This window comes from Dermacentor silvarum, unplaced genomic scaffold (assembly GCF_013339745.2).
Source record: "Dermacentor silvarum isolate Dsil-2018 unplaced genomic scaffold, BIME_Dsil_1.4 Seq1066, whole genome shotgun sequence".
In the NCBI taxonomy this organism is placed as follows: Eukaryota; Metazoa; Arthropoda; class Arachnida; order Ixodida; family Ixodidae; genus Dermacentor; species Dermacentor silvarum.
In genome coordinates this window covers 8,127-25,777 of record NW_023605522.1, presented here as the reverse complement: position 1 = coordinate 25,777, position 17,651 = coordinate 8,127, and the positions used below count along the sequence as shown (strand labels likewise).

The window sequence follows — 17,651 nt, the reverse complement described above, 5'->3', positions numbered from 1 at the left end:
CGACTTCGAGCTATACGGCGACGTGCCGAACGTAGATACCGACGCACGAAGTCAATGGACGATATACGGACGGCTAGACGCCTACAAAAGAAGATCCAGCGCCGGTCAGATAAGCTAGAGTCACAACGCTGGACTGCTTTCTGTGAATCGTTAGACCCTCGCAAGCCCCTATCGCACTTCTGGAGGACGGTGCGAGGGCTCAGGACGCCACCCGTACAACGGTCTCCATTCAAGGCTCTGGCCCTCTTCCAAGAACGGCCAGATATTTATGTCGCAGAAGACTTCTGTGCCAGATTATCCGGGCAACGCACAGCTTCCAACAACTTATCACGTTTCATCTGCTTCCCGCCACCACGTGACCCCCGCATGGATCTTCCATTTTCAATCCATGAACTCAAGGCGGCGCTAGCTTTGTGGAGACACACGTCGTCACCCGGACCTGACGGAATTTCTTACAGAGCTCTGTGTCATCTGGGTGAGCGGGCGAGGAGTGTTGTTCTTGAAATCTATAATGAATCCTGGCGAGCTGGCACACTTCCCACAAGCTGGAAGACTAGTCGCATAGTTCCGCTACTGAAGGCTGGAAAGTCTCCGTTGGAGATTTCATCGTATCGCCCGATTGCATTGGCGAGCTGCGTGGGAAAAGTGATAAGGCGGATGATCCTCGGATGCCTGGAGTGGTACTTGAAATACCACAACGTCTACCCAGATGCCATAGCAGGATTCCGACGCGGCCGCTCGTCGATTGATAATGTCGTCGACCTGGTTACCTATGTTCAGCACCAAAAAGGGTGTAAACGTCTGTGCGCTTCTTTGTTCCTCGACGTGAAAGGGGCGTACGACAACGTTACACATGATTCCATCCTCGCCGCTTTCGAGAAGATAGGCCTCGGTGGTCGGATGTTCCGATGGATTCATAGCTATCTCTCTATGCGATCTTTCTTTGTGAGCACCGAGGACGGCCGCACTTGTTTGCATTACACCTACTGTGGCGTCCCCCAAGGTGGCGTACTGAGCCCTACGTTGTTTAAACGTACGCTTATTGGTCTCCTTTATCCCCTTCCAAACACAGTTAAGTTATCAATGAACGCGGACGACATATACGTTTGGGCGTCCGGAGTGACGCGCCTACAGCTGCGCGCCAGGCTCCAAAAATGCCACTCAGACTGCACACTATCTCCGAAATCAAGGCCTAGAGATTTCATCTGACAAATGTGCACTTGTGGCATTTACGCGTAAGCCTATGACGCACTACAGTGTGGTAATCAATGGGCAGATGATACCATTTGTACGGTCATATAAATTTCTGGGTGTCATAATTGACAAAGACGTCTCATGGAGCCCCCATGTATTGTACATGAAAAAACGGTTGACAGGCATCTGTCACCTTTTGAAATTCTTCGCTGGAAAGACCTGGGGAATGTCGACAAGCGCTATGCTTCGACTACACAGAGTACTTTTTCTCGGCTTCTTGCGGTACATCTTGCCAGCATTGACTAAAGGCCGTTTCACATGGTGCGATTTTGCAGTGCGATTTTCGCACAGGAAGTGCGATTTCCGTCGCATGCGACGAAAATCGCAGTCGCAGGGCTGATTCTGAGATGTTCGGCTGCGACCAACCGGTTGGTCGCAGCGTCGAAACGTCGCAGCAATCGCTGCGATTTTCCGTCGAAATTGCGCCGAGAGGTATTTCGCGGTCTGTTTTGGAAAATGGCGGCGGTCGCTCAACGCAACGTTTATAGATACTTTTTTTTTCTATAAATATTGGCTCAACAAGCCTCGAACAGTGCAACTAATTGAGTGGACCCTTGGATTGCGCAATCGGTACGTAACATCAGCACCGACACGTGAACACTGCAGATAAAAACTCGTCCGATTTGGTTCTGTGATTTCCATGCGTTTGTTGACACGCTACGTTGCTAATCTGGCGACGCTGTTTTTTACGTTGGCTTAGGGATAGTACGTTCTTTTGCGTGATTTTCCGTTATTCACACGCACTGCGAATTGGTAAATACTATAGTTGTCCCTCACGGGAAGGCATGGCTTTCGGATGTCGTCCCAATTTTCTGGTTCTGGAGACAACTCGCGATATGCGAAAACGCCACAGTTCTATCGCGGTATGCTTTTACGGACGGGACAATTTAAAGAATATGCAACTTCGGACTGCTATGGTCAATAGGTCACGTTAGACGCGCGACCATTTTGTTGCAGTCGGTTGGTTAGGGCTTTCATGCGCATTTTCCCCAATGAATTATCGCATTTCAAGGTTCTGTTACTTCCGCTGCGAGACGCAAAGCGAACGTGCAAACTCGATATCATAATGAATGTTCTACAATAGCATATTTAACGCTTTGACTGGGAATAAACAGTATTGTCAATTTGTTTTCTAAGCAATATTTAAACAGTTTTTTTCTCATTTTTCTGATGCATCATTTTTCTCCTGAATAATAAAACCAAGGAGGAGGCGGGAAAACTTTATTTTCGTCAGATGCAGAGTTATTTAAATTACTGGGTTTCTTCTGCTAGGCGGCGTGAGGTGGCCGTAAGCCCTTGACTTTCGGCGACCTCCAAAGCCCAGTTGACGGTCCGCAGCTGGACCGCGGGATCCGAGCTGGACACCGCTACCTCCTAGTCTGAAGTGTTATTAAGCTCGAGTTCCGCCCTAGGTTTCAGCCCGGGGCAGTCGCTCATTATATGTGTCAAGTCCGCTTTATAGGCGTCGCAGTTCTTGCATTTAGGTGAGAAGCAGCCCGGATATATTAGTGAATATTTGTAAGGGTTGGCAAATGAGCCAGTCTGCAACTGTCTCCAGGTCACCTGTTGCAGTTTATTCAGTGATTTATGCGGAGGGGGGTATTTTTGTCTACCTTCGCGGTAGTGCATAGTAATTTCATGGAATGTCACCATGCGATCCCTCGCTGAACCCAGGTCGAGGCCTTCCACCGCCCGGCTGACGAAACCTCGGGCATAATTGTGGGCAGCCTCATTTCCTGGGTGCGAGGAATGTGCTGGGACCCAGATGATTTGAATCTGGCGATCAGGCGGTGGATATTTGTTTAGAATTTGCATGGCCGGTTTGTGGATTTTGCCACTGGCAAAGTTTCTAACTGCGGTTTTGGAATCGCTAAAAATGATTTCCGCGGTGGTGCCACTTATAGCCAGAGCTATAGCTGCCTCTTCTGCTTCCTCTGCATGCATGCAACAAATTGTTGCTGCGGAGTGGGCCTGACCTTGATTGTTGACTATGCCTATAGAGAAGGCATCTCGACTTGGGTATTCCGCAACGTCGACGTGGACTATATCCTGCAGACCCGAGTAGTGTTTATGTAGAGCTTTAGCTCTTGCTCTCCTTCTGTCCTTGTGATGTTCAGGATGCATGTTTTTTTGGTATTGGGTCTATCCTTAAATTTCTGTGGTATATTAGGGGAAGTTTACATATTGAAGTGTGTGTGGATCCGTATCGGATCCCCAGGTCCTCCAGTATGTGTCTTCCTACCTGAGTTTTGGATAGCCTCTCCAGTTGGGCTAGCTTGTGTGCCTCGACCAGCTCCTCTAGGGTATTGTGAATTCCCAATTCAAGGAGCTTCTCATTAGCCGTGTATCTAGGGAGGTGAAGGGCTGATTTGTATGACTGTCTAATTAGGCAATCGATTTTCTTCTTTTCAGCCGGGTAGAGGTGCAGGTAAGGAAGGGAATATACTATGCGGCTCAGGACGAAAGCTTGCACAAGTTGCCTGAGATCCGCTTCCTTCATGCCTTTATGCTTGTTTGCTATTCGTCTAATTAGCCTGTTTGTTTGGCTAACGCATCCTATGATTTTGCTCAGGGTGAATGCGTTCTTTCCGTTGTTTTGTACATGCATCCCCAGAATTCTAAGGGTCTGCACCTCTTGTACGTACGTGCCATCTACCATCACCTTGATGTCCGGGTGAGGTGTCTTTGCTCGTGGTTGAGCCCTTATAATCAGAAGTTCTGACTTTTGGGGGGAGCATGACAGGCCTATTTGATTCGCATGATATGACACTTGATCTGCTCCTGCTTGTAGTGTTTCCTCGATCTCACTATCACTTCCGGTATTAACCCAGAGGGTGATATCGTCAGCGTATAGTGAGTGTCTCAAACCAGGGATTGTGCTAAGTGCGGTAGCTAGCGGTATAAGAGAGATGTTAAATAGTGAGGGGGATAGTACTGATCCCTGTGGAGTTCCTTTGCTGCCAAGTTGCAATATGGAAGATGCGACGGAGCCTAGCTGGAGTTCGGCAGTCCTGTCGGAGAGGAAGGCTTTGATATAGTTGTATGTCTTGCGTCCCACATTGAGTTTCTCCAATGCAATCATGATTGCCTCATGATTAATGTTGTCAAAGGCTTTTGTTAGATCTAGGGCTAAGACAGCTCTAGTTCTTTTCCTGTGTGTTGCCGACTTTGTATCCTTACTGCATCTGTATTGACCCTTACATTAAAAGGTAATTGCACATTTCGCTTACTTCAGTACATCGAATTACTTTTGTTTATGCTGCTTGTAACATATCGCAGTACTCTAACAAACTGCTTAGCCATAAACATCCTTGCCTTTTCTTGCTTCTCTGTCTCTACTTCCTGTAAAACACATGCAATAATGCGAAAAGCAGGCAGACATCTGGTTTTTATAAGTCGTAGATTGCACATTAAACAAAAGCAGATCAAAATTGTGCAGTGAAGTCAGCCGGTTGCATTCCTTCGTGTGAATGGTAGTATCTTTTAAAGTGTGGGTGGGTTCTTGCATGTCTACAGCTCATAAAGTGTGCAGACTCATCACGAGGCGTAGGTATTGCCCATCAAGATGGAGGCAATGTTGCTAATGAGTCTGCACTTACAAGTATTACTGCATAAACTCGAATAACCATATCCCCCCAAGTAACACAGAACGTAGCGTAAACGTTGCCTGATTGTAACAAATGTCAGGCAACGTTAAACAGCCAACCTCAACGTTGAATGTACGTTGCCAGCTGTACGTTCAAGTGATGTCATAAATAAATGTCACAGCAACGTCCTGACACCCACGTTGTGTCAACGTTGCGTGTAAACATCAATTTAACGTGTAAATGGTATCAATGTAGCAACGTTACAAAACAGCACGTTCCAAGAACGTTGCCGGATGTCACCAATATTGACATTAATGTGATGCCAGGCTGCTGTAGCATTTCGCATGTATACGTTCATGCAACTATAAGATATTGTAATTTTCAACTGAACATTCATCTTTATCATACAGTGAGGTATGGAGATGTATAGTGGTTATGCAGTAATTAATATCTTCTAAGGAACACCATGTTAAATTATGTTTATTATGCTTCTCCACAGATAAGATCTGCTACAAATTATATCAAATGGCAGAAGCATTCACATGGAAAAAATGCTAATTGTTGCAACGGTTCACCTATAGTAGACAAAGTTACGCATAAAAGTATTCCCTTCTTCCACACCAAATGCACAAGACTTTGTGACTGCTTGCACGCCACATGCCCCTAAAAGTGGAAACATTAAGCAAGGGCCATCATGAATAGGCACAAGCCCCATGATACGAGCTGCATAAAAATGACGAACACATGCACACTGCACAGTGGATACACACAGATCATATCTACTTGTCCATATAAAAAACAGTGCATTTTTTTCAGTTCAAGTATAGTTTACATCATAGAAACGGCACTAGAGCAAAGGACTATAAGCCACCAATAGGGCTGCAAACACACCGTACACCAGCGCACATTTGTTTCACACACCACACAGGACACATGCACGCAGCAGACATGTTTTTTTTAGGAGGAATCTTCGCGAGCCGCACGATAAACACAGAAGGTACGGACGACAGGAGTAAAACCCGCGCACATTCAACACACCGACACGAAAGGAAATGCGGACGATACGGGTGTAACCTGCGCCACACGAGCTATCAACCCTCGTGGATTTGATCCTTTCCACCTGAAACAGTTACAACGCACACGAAAACATCGAACACTGCACATCTGTACCTCCGATATCGTGTCAACAATTCCTGAGGCAACAATTCATGTTCACGACATCAGAAAGTTATCTAAAACTAAGTGACGGCGTAGGAAAAGTAGGCAGCATCGCTAAACGTCATGGATTGGCTTCGAGACAGCTTCGAGACAGCCCAAACCGTTCAAATCAGGCCACAGCGACGGCTTGATAAGGATAACCGAAGCTGATCTCGAAGGCCATGCTTATGCTGGCTGCAGATGGCGGAAGCAATTCAAAGGTAAAATACGTTTTAGAATTTCTTTCTACGCCAAACTATAGTGTAAAATATAGATTGTTCTACAGTTATTTTGTCTCGCAACATCTATACGTAGTTGTGTGTAACCCGGCACAAAATTTTAGTATGCGAGTGTACTGGTTAATATTTTTGTCATCACAGAGGCCACAACATTCTCACAAGTATGCAGGTGGCGCTATTGTTTTTCCTCCGTGTTCTGTGATGGCGGTCGTATGTGCGGGGTGCTACGAGCGTCGCGTTTGCTTGATCGTGTGTTTTTGTGTTTGCTGTTATGAAGTAGGTCGCAGTTAGCGTGCACAGAAGTGCCTGAAGATACCTTGTGTCACGCTGCAAACTCGCCGTATGCGTGGCGCGCCAGGCAAATGTGGCCCAACGATTTTATGCCGTGGAGTGCGGTCTCTTTGTTCTCGTTCTGGAAAGTTGGGTGGACGTCGCAAAGAATGTGTGTTAGCGCGCCTCAGCTCGTCCACTACGCAGCGGCATGTATGCGGGGAGTAACATCGTCGACGCAGCACCGGCAACTTGGAGAGTGCTTCGCGACCGCGTCGTACCATTCAAAAGGTAAGTAATCGTGCTGGCTAACTACGCGCGTGTTGTGTGAGCTTCTCGTGTGTGCATAGCGTGCGCGAGCGTATGAAATAGAAGTCCCGCGACAACAGTGATACCTGTGCTGATGCTTGCTGAACGCTGGTTGTCAGCGCTTAGTTACGCAAGTTTATTGCTTCGATGCGAAATTGAAAATCTTGATAAACGTTTTCTTCCGATGAGAAATATAACGTTCGAAAATAATCGTGTTCATCATGTGCGTGCGGCGCGTGAGCTCCCGCTTTTCTCCTGAAGTTGCATAATGACTCATTTGCCTCTTTACCGATTCTTATTGCAATGACGTTTCCTTGCTTACATGGCAAGGAAACTTGTTTCATATCTACTTGTCCAAGGAAACTTGTTTCCTTGCCATGTTTCCTTGCCTCAACGTTGTAAATAATATCTGCTTACGAAGTTTTCGGTTTACGGCAGCTTTAGAGAAAAAAAATTTAAGCAATCACAGCTTGCTACTAGTCCAACTTACTTTTTAAGACAAGATGTTTTGACATACCTTATACGTAACTAAACATGACAGGGGAAAGTTAAACTGAGTCATGAAAAAAAAATGAATTGTTTTGTAAACAAACATTTCTTTGCTATGTGCTGCTGCGTGTCAATAATTTTACTGTGATCAAAGGGTCCCCATTATCAAGACATTCATCAGTGACTTCTACTTTGTGCTCTGTTGCCACCCTGCAATAATGCAAACATTGTTTTTGTGACTATATTTAGATGCTCCATGCATGTCTAGACAATTTGACAGCTTTATAAAGCTGTGTGCCACTGCTATAAGTTAACACAGAACTTATTTTATAGTGGCGAGGCTGTGACCCATAACAGTGCCTACATAACGGAGGAGCCACCAGACCCCTTGGCTATGCCTGCCGTAGTGCAACGTATAATCTGGATGGTCGGGTCAGGTATGTATGTAGTGTACGTGTTCCAAAAAGTAGCATCTTGGTATCATTTGTGGATAAGTTAATCGACATTAGTCAACACAGCTTACTAAATAGGCCAAATATTTATGCAACTTGCTGTTTATTTGTGTTCATAGCTGTTATGCACACCTTATTGTGTTCTATATAAAAGTAGACCTAACATGTCCTGATGTTAAGTATTTTTTCTTGCATCAATCGCTTGGCTGCAAGTTACATTTTAATTTTGCTTAGTACACACTATTTATTACTTTTCATTTTGGTTTTCTTGTTTTGAAACTGTTTCCTATGCTGTAGGATTTTATTTCCGAATTTTTAGTGTTTACACTACACTCTTGTGCAGCTTCTGCGCATATAAGAATTCAAAGTGTAATGGGCCAGATATGTCATAGGTGTAAGCACACAGTGTGCTTACCATTGTTTAACATTCATATTCACGATTATTTCTGTCTTGTTCCAAGAATAACTGCCACTGGAAAATACACATTTGATGAGCTCAAACTTCTTGAAATGATACATTAAGGCCAGTATTCACTGTGCTGCAGTTACTACAGTTCTGAAGTGTTTTCTAGTAAGCCTGCTTTTTTCTCTCCCATTTTTTAATATTCTTGGCAAGCTATCCCCATTCATGCAAGTAGGCATTGTAGGAGTTGCGAGTCTATGTCCAGTTACATTATTTTTCTCTTTTTTTCAAGTCAATACAGCATAGAACACATAGCTAACTGGTAGGTAGTTCATTGTATTGATGCTCTATTATTAAAAAAGCACACTATTTCGCACATGTCTGCTTGCTCTTGCCATGTTTGCTGGTTATTGCAATGTTGCTCGTCAAATGAATTTGATTTCAACTACACCATACAGAACAGTCTTATTGGCTTTAGTGTAATTTTAATAGTGACAATCAACCAACAAGCCCTAATTCTACAGCTGTCAAGAAGTATTTCTAATACTTTGGGGTCCCTTTCCATATTTTCTGTTTCATCCTGTGTATTTGGTCAGCACAGTGGGCATTCGGTCTATTCATTCTGCTTGGCGCTGCTCAGGTCAGAATATGTTCAACCTGCAAGTCCAAATTATAATGATATGTGTACGACTTCATTTACTGGCTGGATGAATTGAAAAAGCATTATATCTGATTCTAAGAGTATTTTTGTCAAAAATACCAGTGTCTAGAATAAGCATCATATGCACTGCAACTCTTATAGTTTTAAGTTAGGTAGGCAAATATCTATAGGTATGTATACTTGTGCATATACTTTCTACATATTGGCTAGTGTTTTAGCTACACGAAACGGCCTATGTTGTCACTACTCTCAAGTCAAATTTATGGTTGATGCGCCACTTGTTTTTGTTGTGCACTTACACTTCTGTGGTGTCATAAGCACTGTAGATGCCTGACAGCTGAAGTATTGCAGCAGTAGACAGTTTTAGTTTAGCGTACGCTATGTCATTGCGTACGATATAAAATAGTGGGTCATCACTGCGCATGTGCAGAACGCTATCCGACCTCTAGCGTATGCATGCTATTTCTCAGATTTAGCATTACCGTCTGTGCGTGGTTTGCGTAGTTTACGTTAAACATGGCGGTGGTCCCCGCTGCCCACTTCGAATTGAATTTGGCGTGGCTTTTGCAGAATTCGCTTCGTTCGTAGAAAATGACTGTGTAAGCAACTTTCGCTTACCGTCAGGCCGCTTTGACAACAGTGTAATATGGTTAACCTTGTGGAGTTTTCGAGATCGCTTCTCATTTCGAACGACACGAAGCCTAACGAGGGAAACCGACATATATCAGCGCCACCTGTCAGTGAAGTCGAGAGATAGGTGCGACGATGGCATATGGCCTCTGAGATCGGAAGATCTCGCAGGCCAACTAAAACTAATAAATGTGTGCTGTTTAGCGTACGCTGTACTATAGCGTATAGGCGTACGCTATTAGTTGCATATGCTATACTAAAACTGTCTAGTGTTGAAGCTAACTGGCACTTACTATTGCTACAGTATGCCAACAGATACCTATCACCGTATTTGTGCATTTTCTAAGAACCAGCCGTGTTTGCTAGGTGAAATTTGTAGTGTACGTATGAGTTTGCCGGTCAGTTCATGTAACTTTTCAGGATAGAATTTACATGGGGAGGAAAAGGGTACCATACAACATGACTGCTGCTAACTGACCATTTATTTTGATGGAAGGATTAAAAATAGCAACACTGGATGTGTGCTTATGTTGTGCACAATTTCGTTCAGAGGGAAGGCGTAAGTTGTAATATAAAGGCATAAAATCACAATAAATGATATTTGTGTAAAAAGGAAAGTAAATATGGGCGCAGACTAACTTCAATCACTTGTCATCTAGAAAGGACGCCTTTTATTTCATGAATTGATCATGGGGTCTGGCTCGCATGTCTTGTTTATGTGGTATGCCTCACTGATCTCTCGTGTCAATTTTTCACCGTAGGTGAAAACAGATGATCTTAATTCAGCCTGAAGTCCTATCGCGGCAATGCACGGCCAAACTGGATGAGCAAGCTGGTCTCTTGAGTGAAATATGGGAACTTATTTGGCACATTTAGTTACCGGCCAGTCTGCTCTGTGTACATTTGACCAGTTGTGAAAAAAATACAGTGAGCTGCCTCTCATACACACTAGACAAATTTGGTGGTATCTTTAACCAAGCAAACCTCCCTTGCCTGCTCGCCTTTCTGAATTCACTTGTGAACTGTCGTGCATATCCTGCCTACTTTATTTTTCGCTGGAAATGTGCGTGCATAGCAGTCCACATGAGAATTGAGGCTTGCTGAGGTAAAGATGCAACCCAATTTGTCTTGTGTTCGTCAGGGGTAGCATAGTCTGTTCCTTTGATCATGTATATATTCAGTCAAATGTACATGGGGCAGACTGGCTGGTGCCTCAACATGTGCCCAGGAGAGCACCATAATTCACTCAAGGGAGAAATATGTTCGTGCCACTTGACAATGCACTGACACGACTGGTGCTGCGCGCCAAATTTCGATTGTTCCTCTATGGCAACCAATTGACCATCAAAATCAGTGACGAATACCACATTAAGGAAATGGGACATGTGTCAGTTGTAGAGATACAAGCTATACTTTGGCTACCACTAATTGCTGAGAGGGTGATTAGAGACAGTTACTAGGAGAGCTCTTCATCTGGTTGGCTGGCACAAACTGTACCTGTTTCTGCACTGCAAAAAGCTGAAAGACTCTACTTGGGCTCACTGAAACTGCTCTTTAAAATAAATTTGAAACAGGGTAAGCTATATAATTTTGTGTGCAGCCCCCACACTAATGCCACTGGACGTACCTGCCATTTCCGGTTACATTTATCGCACGGTTAGACATATTTCTTTTTGCTACCAGCACTTATTGACATAAAACCGATGGCCTATTGCACAAGCAATAAAAGCACATCAAAACGCTTGGAGTAATGTGAAATTTAGGTAGGTTCATGTAAACAAAGCAAATTAATTGCTTTAATAAGAAAGTTGTGCAGACTGGGTAGGAATAGAACCTGGAGTGTGAAAGGAGCACGCTTCCCTTACGCCACGGCAGCTCTTTGGTTCTGGCTGACTTAAGGTGTGCCTAGTGCGTGTCACACTGTGCACGTCACATTGCAGCCATTTGGTTGACTAAAGGTGCTTTCACGTTCCCACACGCAAGCTGTCTTAATGTGTCTCTGCCATCTTTTATTGCAGGTACACCTAGGAAATGTTGTATACATTGGCAACGATAACTGGGGCCTGCTCCAGTGCCATCGCCGGGATTCCCTGTTCTGCAAAGAACTGACATAACTGATGTGGGGAGCCCTGGCGCTCGGTGTAGGAGTATCACAGGGGCTCCTTGTCGGTGCTTGAAGGACGGCAATGCTGTTGAGAAGCCGACATTGAGCCCCGATAAATTGGAAGCTGTGGGTAGTAAGTATCATTCACATTTTTTCAAGTTTTTGTAATGTTTGTAACAATGCATGTATTGCACCGAAATGATTAACTTTTCAGATGCATTTGATGCATATCTTTCGAAATGTGGTACCCCTGAGGAGAAAAAAATCATCTTCTCATGCTTGGTTTTGGCCGAGCGGTTGAATCGAGTGACAAAGTTTTTCGCGTTTAGGTAGCCTAAGAAGAAACAAAAGCAGAATTAACAAACCAGCTTATTTGTGGCTACTCATGAGTTGCATTTCTTTGTTTAAAAGTGCCTGTGAAGTGGCGCTAACCTACTTATCAGGTCCAGAATTTTCGATTAACACCGCTTCCAAAAGCTCGCGTTCTAATTTGGTTTTTTCAAGGCCAGAACTTCCGTATTCGTCATCCGCGGATAGCAACGGCAACTTTTGCAGTGTAGAGCAATATTCAACCCTTCTCCCGATATGCAACACCTGTAGCGTAGTTGTAGCTGGTCGTTCAGGCACTGAATTGCTGTGCAGATGTAGGCAACAACACAAGAGTTAAGACGAGAGACATGCGGCAACTCTTTAACAAAAAGCTTTATTTTTGCTAGCCCATGTTTATAGCTGTCAGTCACTGCATTGCACATGCGCAATTCGCACCCTTAGGAAGAAAGTAAACTGTCTGACAAGTGTACAGAAGGTGTGCTGATACACACAGAGCCAAGTCGCGAAATCTTTTCAGCCTCAATTATTTTACGTGTTAGTTGATCACCGCTTCTGCTGGAAACGGTACACTGAGCAAACGACGGTTCACAGTCACGCGAACTGCAATGACATTCAAGCCTACTGTCACGCACATTTTTCTTGACATTGTATGAGTGTTCTCTCAGCCGGTGATTGATGCAGTGTCCCATTTGACCTATATACTGTTTACCACAAGGGGGATACAATAAACCACATTGCTAACACAGGTGACAAACGGAATTTGGTGTTTTGTTGCATATGTGTGGCGTGCTGTGACATTGCCTTTGATTACACAACTTTAGAATGATATGCAATTTTCTTGATATTGTGAGAGCTTATGAATGTAGGGTATGACGGCCAGTTTTATGTCTGTCAGATGCAGTGACCACATGACCTCTACTCTGAAAAGCGCATGCACCGAGTGGTTGCCATGTGATCACTCCAGTATCTGACCGACTTAAAGTGGCTGTCATACCATACATTCATAAGCTGTCTCACAATATCGTGAAAACTGCAGATCGTTCCAAAGTTAAAGTTGTCTTCTTTGCACCTCAGAAGCTTATAAAGTTGTGTAATCAAAGGAAATGTTTCAGGGCAGCACACAAGTGTAACAAAAAGCACAAAAATCCGTTCGTCACCTATGTTAGCAACATGAATTACTGTACCCCTCTTTCTTGTGGTAAACAGTACATAGGCCAAACAGGACGCTGTATCAATGACCAGCTGAGAGAACACTCTATAATGTCAAGAAAAACGTGCATGACAGTTGGCTTGCATGTTGTTGCAGTTCATGTGCCAGTGAACCATTGTTTGCTCGGTGTACTGTTGTCAGCAGTAGCGGTGATCAACTAACACGTGAAATTATTGAAGCTGAAAAGATTGCGCGACTTGGCTCTATGTGTGTCAGCATCTGTACACTTATCAGACAGAGTTGACCTACCTAAGGGTGTGAATTGCGCGTGTGCAATGTGATGAGTGACGGCTATAAACATGGGTCGCTGAAAATAAAGCTTTTTGTTGGAAGTCAGCACACGTCTATTGTCTCGTCTTTTCTGTCGTCAATATCTGTGCTGCAATTCACCAATATGTTGTACCAACAAGTCAAATTTATCACTCACTCATTGGAACTTTCTTTCATCACGAATGAAATGTGGTTTTGGTACCGTGGTAGAGCATTCACATCATTTGTTAATTTTTGTTTTCTTCAAAGACTGAACTGGATGTAACAAGCAGCCGTGGCATTGCAAGGAAGCTTTATGTTAAAGGAATATATTGATACTAACGTCTTAACTGCTTAGCGCAATAAAGGAAGTTGTGGGTATTGTTTATTGTGCTTTCCTTGCTCTTGTGTCCAAACTTATAGCTATAATGGTTAGGTTTTACTGAAATTTGCTTTTTGATGTTTTGCATTATTCTCCTGTGTAAAGTCACTATTGTTTGTTTCACAGTTATGCGAAGCTTAAGTTGTTTGTAAGCATTTTTATAGCCTGTTTTCACAGTAAACATGGCTTACTTCAGTGTTTCAGATGGCACTTTATAGTTTGATGTAATTGATGTCTCTGCAGGTTACCGCATTATTGACTTGGAAACCAGTGAGGTCTGGATGCAAGTGAAGCTACCGAGGGAGGCATGTGTGCATCACTTGTGCTGCTGGCCATCCTCTGCAAAAGTGATGGCTGGCAGTCAGTGCTTGGATGACTTTCTGTTACTCTACGCCTTGGGCTGTGTTGACTACTTCACACTTGCTGCCATGTCTGCAAGCTTAGGCAAAAAGACCGGCTGGATGCTTGGCAGGAGATAGTATCCAACCGCAGTGTTACTGTGTTGTGTTGTACATTACAAAGTGATGGAGGACAGTATTTGTGCTGTTATTAAGAAGTATAAATTGTGTTCTGCCATTGAAATAAGGGAACTCGACACAAAGCAAAAGATTTCGAAGTCTGACCTACATGGGAAAGCAAAATATATTGTGTTGTAGTTGTAGCTGTTAGTAGAGTCTTAATATGCGATAGAAGACCTTGATGTTTAATAGAAAATATATTTAAGTGTGTTATCAGTGTGTTATCAGTGTTTAAGTTACTGTTATGTGTCATTTGTTTGCCAGGATGATGTAAGCAGACAGTAAATAAATGCATGGTTTGAGATTATAACCAGGTTTGTCTATGGCATTCACTATTATTTAAGGTGGACCAATGCATATTCATGGGTGCATATTCAACCACCACATTCCTCCTGCACAAACAATTCCTACATACTAGCGTTTGGTCTTAGCAGCTGATGTTGGCTATTATACAATTTCTTGAAAGCACATGCAGCTACCGACACATGATTTTTAGAGCAGTAAGTCGGAAGCAAAGACTGATTTTTTTCTGTGGTCTAAGCTTAAATGATATGTTTAAGGAAATGAACATTTGTGGAATATATTTACTTTCCTGCTGCGAGAACCTTTATACGAGAACCTCTGCACATTGGACGTGCATGCTGCTTCTCTTGCTGTTATAGCCAAAATGAAAAATTGTTCTTATGAACCACTTCGCAGCTTTGCATTGTGCACTTTTACTTGCAGTTAGCATTTATATGCTGTGCTATGGACAACAGCAAGACAAGTCAGGCAAACCACCATGTGAAACACTTTAAAGATTCTGGCTTAGGGCGCGTTGGTACTATATATAGTGCAAGACAGATGAGCTGCCCGTACAGCAGCGCTGTCAGCATTACACGGCTGACAGCACCGCAAACCCTTAAATTTATATTTGTTTGACAGATAATGCATTCTAGTAGTTTTCATGTCGTATATGCATGAAAATGTAAACAAGAACTGGTGAAAACAGCATTATTTTACGTGTATAGTGTACCTTACCACAAGGTAAGGTACACAGATATCTTGGTAAGCTACACAAGATATATACGTAATAAACGCTGTTTTTCACTAATTCTTGTTTCACATTTTCATGCATATGCAACATGAAAACTACTAGAGTAAATTATCTGTCAAGCAAATATAAATTTAAGGGTTTGCGGTGCTGTCAGCCGTGTCATGCTGACAGCACTGCTGTTATGCATGTCTACAAATATTCTGCAATGTCAGTTGAGTGTTGCTTGAACGTCACATACGTACGTTGCCTGAAAGCTCAAGTGACAAAGGCAACATCCACATTACGTTGCCAGGAAGTTCTGTTAACGTTATGTTAACGTCGTGAATGTGCGGCTCAACGCTGCCACAACGTTACGACCCAACGTTGTGTGGCGATCAAAAAAGAGGACATTAGCAGCATGTAGGCAACGTTATACGCCGACATTTGTGCACATTCAGAGAACGTTATGGCAACATTTTGCGTTACTTGGGGTAATGTGCTGCCTGGGCCAAACACATATTTGCTGGTGCAGGCATGAAACTGCAAAAGTGGCCAAGCAACAGCGCTGGAATTTGTGGCTACATTAAGAAGAGATATGGCGACGTAGCGTTAACACGACCTTTAATACGCCGTGAAGACGCGGCGGACCGATCACACTCAAGGCACAGATCAATCTCAAGATGAGTCCCCACAAGCGATGAAGACGAAGAAGCCAATATGATGATGAACATGTGCAGCCAACGAAGACTTGACTGAGAAATGACCACAGAGATAACAGTCCGGTACTCCTGATAAGACCAAAATATTGGGCCTTAAGTGGGACACTAAAGATGACACTCTAAGCGTGAATTTACAACTGGTATTGGAGTGGCCGATGAAAGAGGAGACCACCAAATGATTCATTTTGCAAACTTCCACTCGAATGTATGACCCACTCGGCTTTGTAGCACCGTTTCTGATCCGAGTTGAAATACTTTTTCTGCGCATCTGGCGAATAGGGACGTCATGGGATCCCGGAATTATAGACGAACTAGCACAAGACGGGAAAAACTGGCCTCGTGAAGTGCCCGATATTGCATCGTTGTCTGTACAAAGGCTGTGTCGTCTCTCCCGCTCTTTGCCAGATACACAACTGTATATTTTAAGGATGCGATTAATGCAGCTTGCGGAGCAGTCGGCCATTTGTGCTTCCCCACGCAGACTATGGGCGCCGGCAGGCTCTTCCTAATGGCAAAGGCCTGAGTGGCTCCACTTAAAGAAGTTTCACTGCCAAGACTCGAGGTCGCACCACCTTTAGTCGGGGCAAGGATTCCATCCGTGGAATATTTCCCGTGCAATATGTGCAACACTCCATGCACATTTATGCCATCGCTGTGGGGCTTGGTATAAAGTCCAGGGGTGATAAAATCGTCACCGCGCGCCGTATACTCTATGTGCGCGTGAAAGCGAGTGAGGGTGAGCGGGGGATAGCGGCTCAACCTCGCGTACACAAGAGAGGAAAGCGGGAAAGAAGCGCGCCGTGTTCGCGCGTAACGCTCCGGGGGGCGGGGGATATGGAGGGGGAAGGGCAGGGACTCCAACCCCGGGCGGCCGCGCGCCCGCCCGGGCCGCTGTATCTTGAAAGCCATCTGCGTCAGGAACACAGTCCGCCCTGCTCTGTGTTTTTGCGGCTTAGTTGCGAGACGCACCACGGCTGCGAGACGCATCAAGAAGGTCAATTCGCTCGGTGCTGCTGCCACGCTTCCTCACTGCAGCGTTTGTACAGCGAGTTTCCGAGGTCATCCAACCACGCTTGTTTATTTAGTTAGTATGCCTATGTTTAAAAGCTGATACGGCCGATAAAAACACTATCCTTACTTCGTATAGCTGTCCACTATTTTGCTATTGTAATCGATGCTTCGTATTTCGTGTGAAACTGCGGCTTTTCCGCTGGATGAACTTCATGGTGGCTCTAAAATGGATCAAAGGGTCCACCGCGAAGTGGAAGCCATTCGTCTATAATCGAGTCTCTGAAATCCAACTAAGAGACCGTTCACAATGGAACCACTGCTCTGGAAGGAACCACCCTGCAGACTTGCTTTCCAGGGGAACGTCAGCGCGTTCACTCGGCACCAACGACGTTTGGTGGAGAGGGCCAGCTTGGCTAGCGACGTGGACCGAGTGCCCTCCGACTATGGCTGTAGAGACCTGCCCACAACTTGTGATGGAACAATGTGCGCCCTATACCGTCGCGCTACATGCGTCAACAGAACCCCACCTTGCACGATTCTACTTGAGCAGATATAGATCCTGGACTCGCGTGCTTAGAGTGACCACCTTGATCTTAAGGTGTGCCGATGGTTCCAGACGACT

General features: G+C 44.4%; 1 long non-coding RNA gene across 1 annotated transcript; it reads left to right on the top strand.

Moving 5' to 3' along the window:
- The first annotated feature begins 4,922 nt into the window (after nucleotides 1-4,922).
- LOC125941691 (uncharacterized) lies at nucleotides 4,923-15,761 on the top strand. Its single transcript, XR_007464550.1, has 3 exons — nucleotides 4,923-6,838; nucleotides 7,679-7,782; nucleotides 11,510-15,761. It is a non-coding gene; the product is annotated as an uncharacterized LOC125941691 (long non-coding RNA).
- Nucleotides 15,762-17,651: the final 1,890 nt, after the last annotated feature.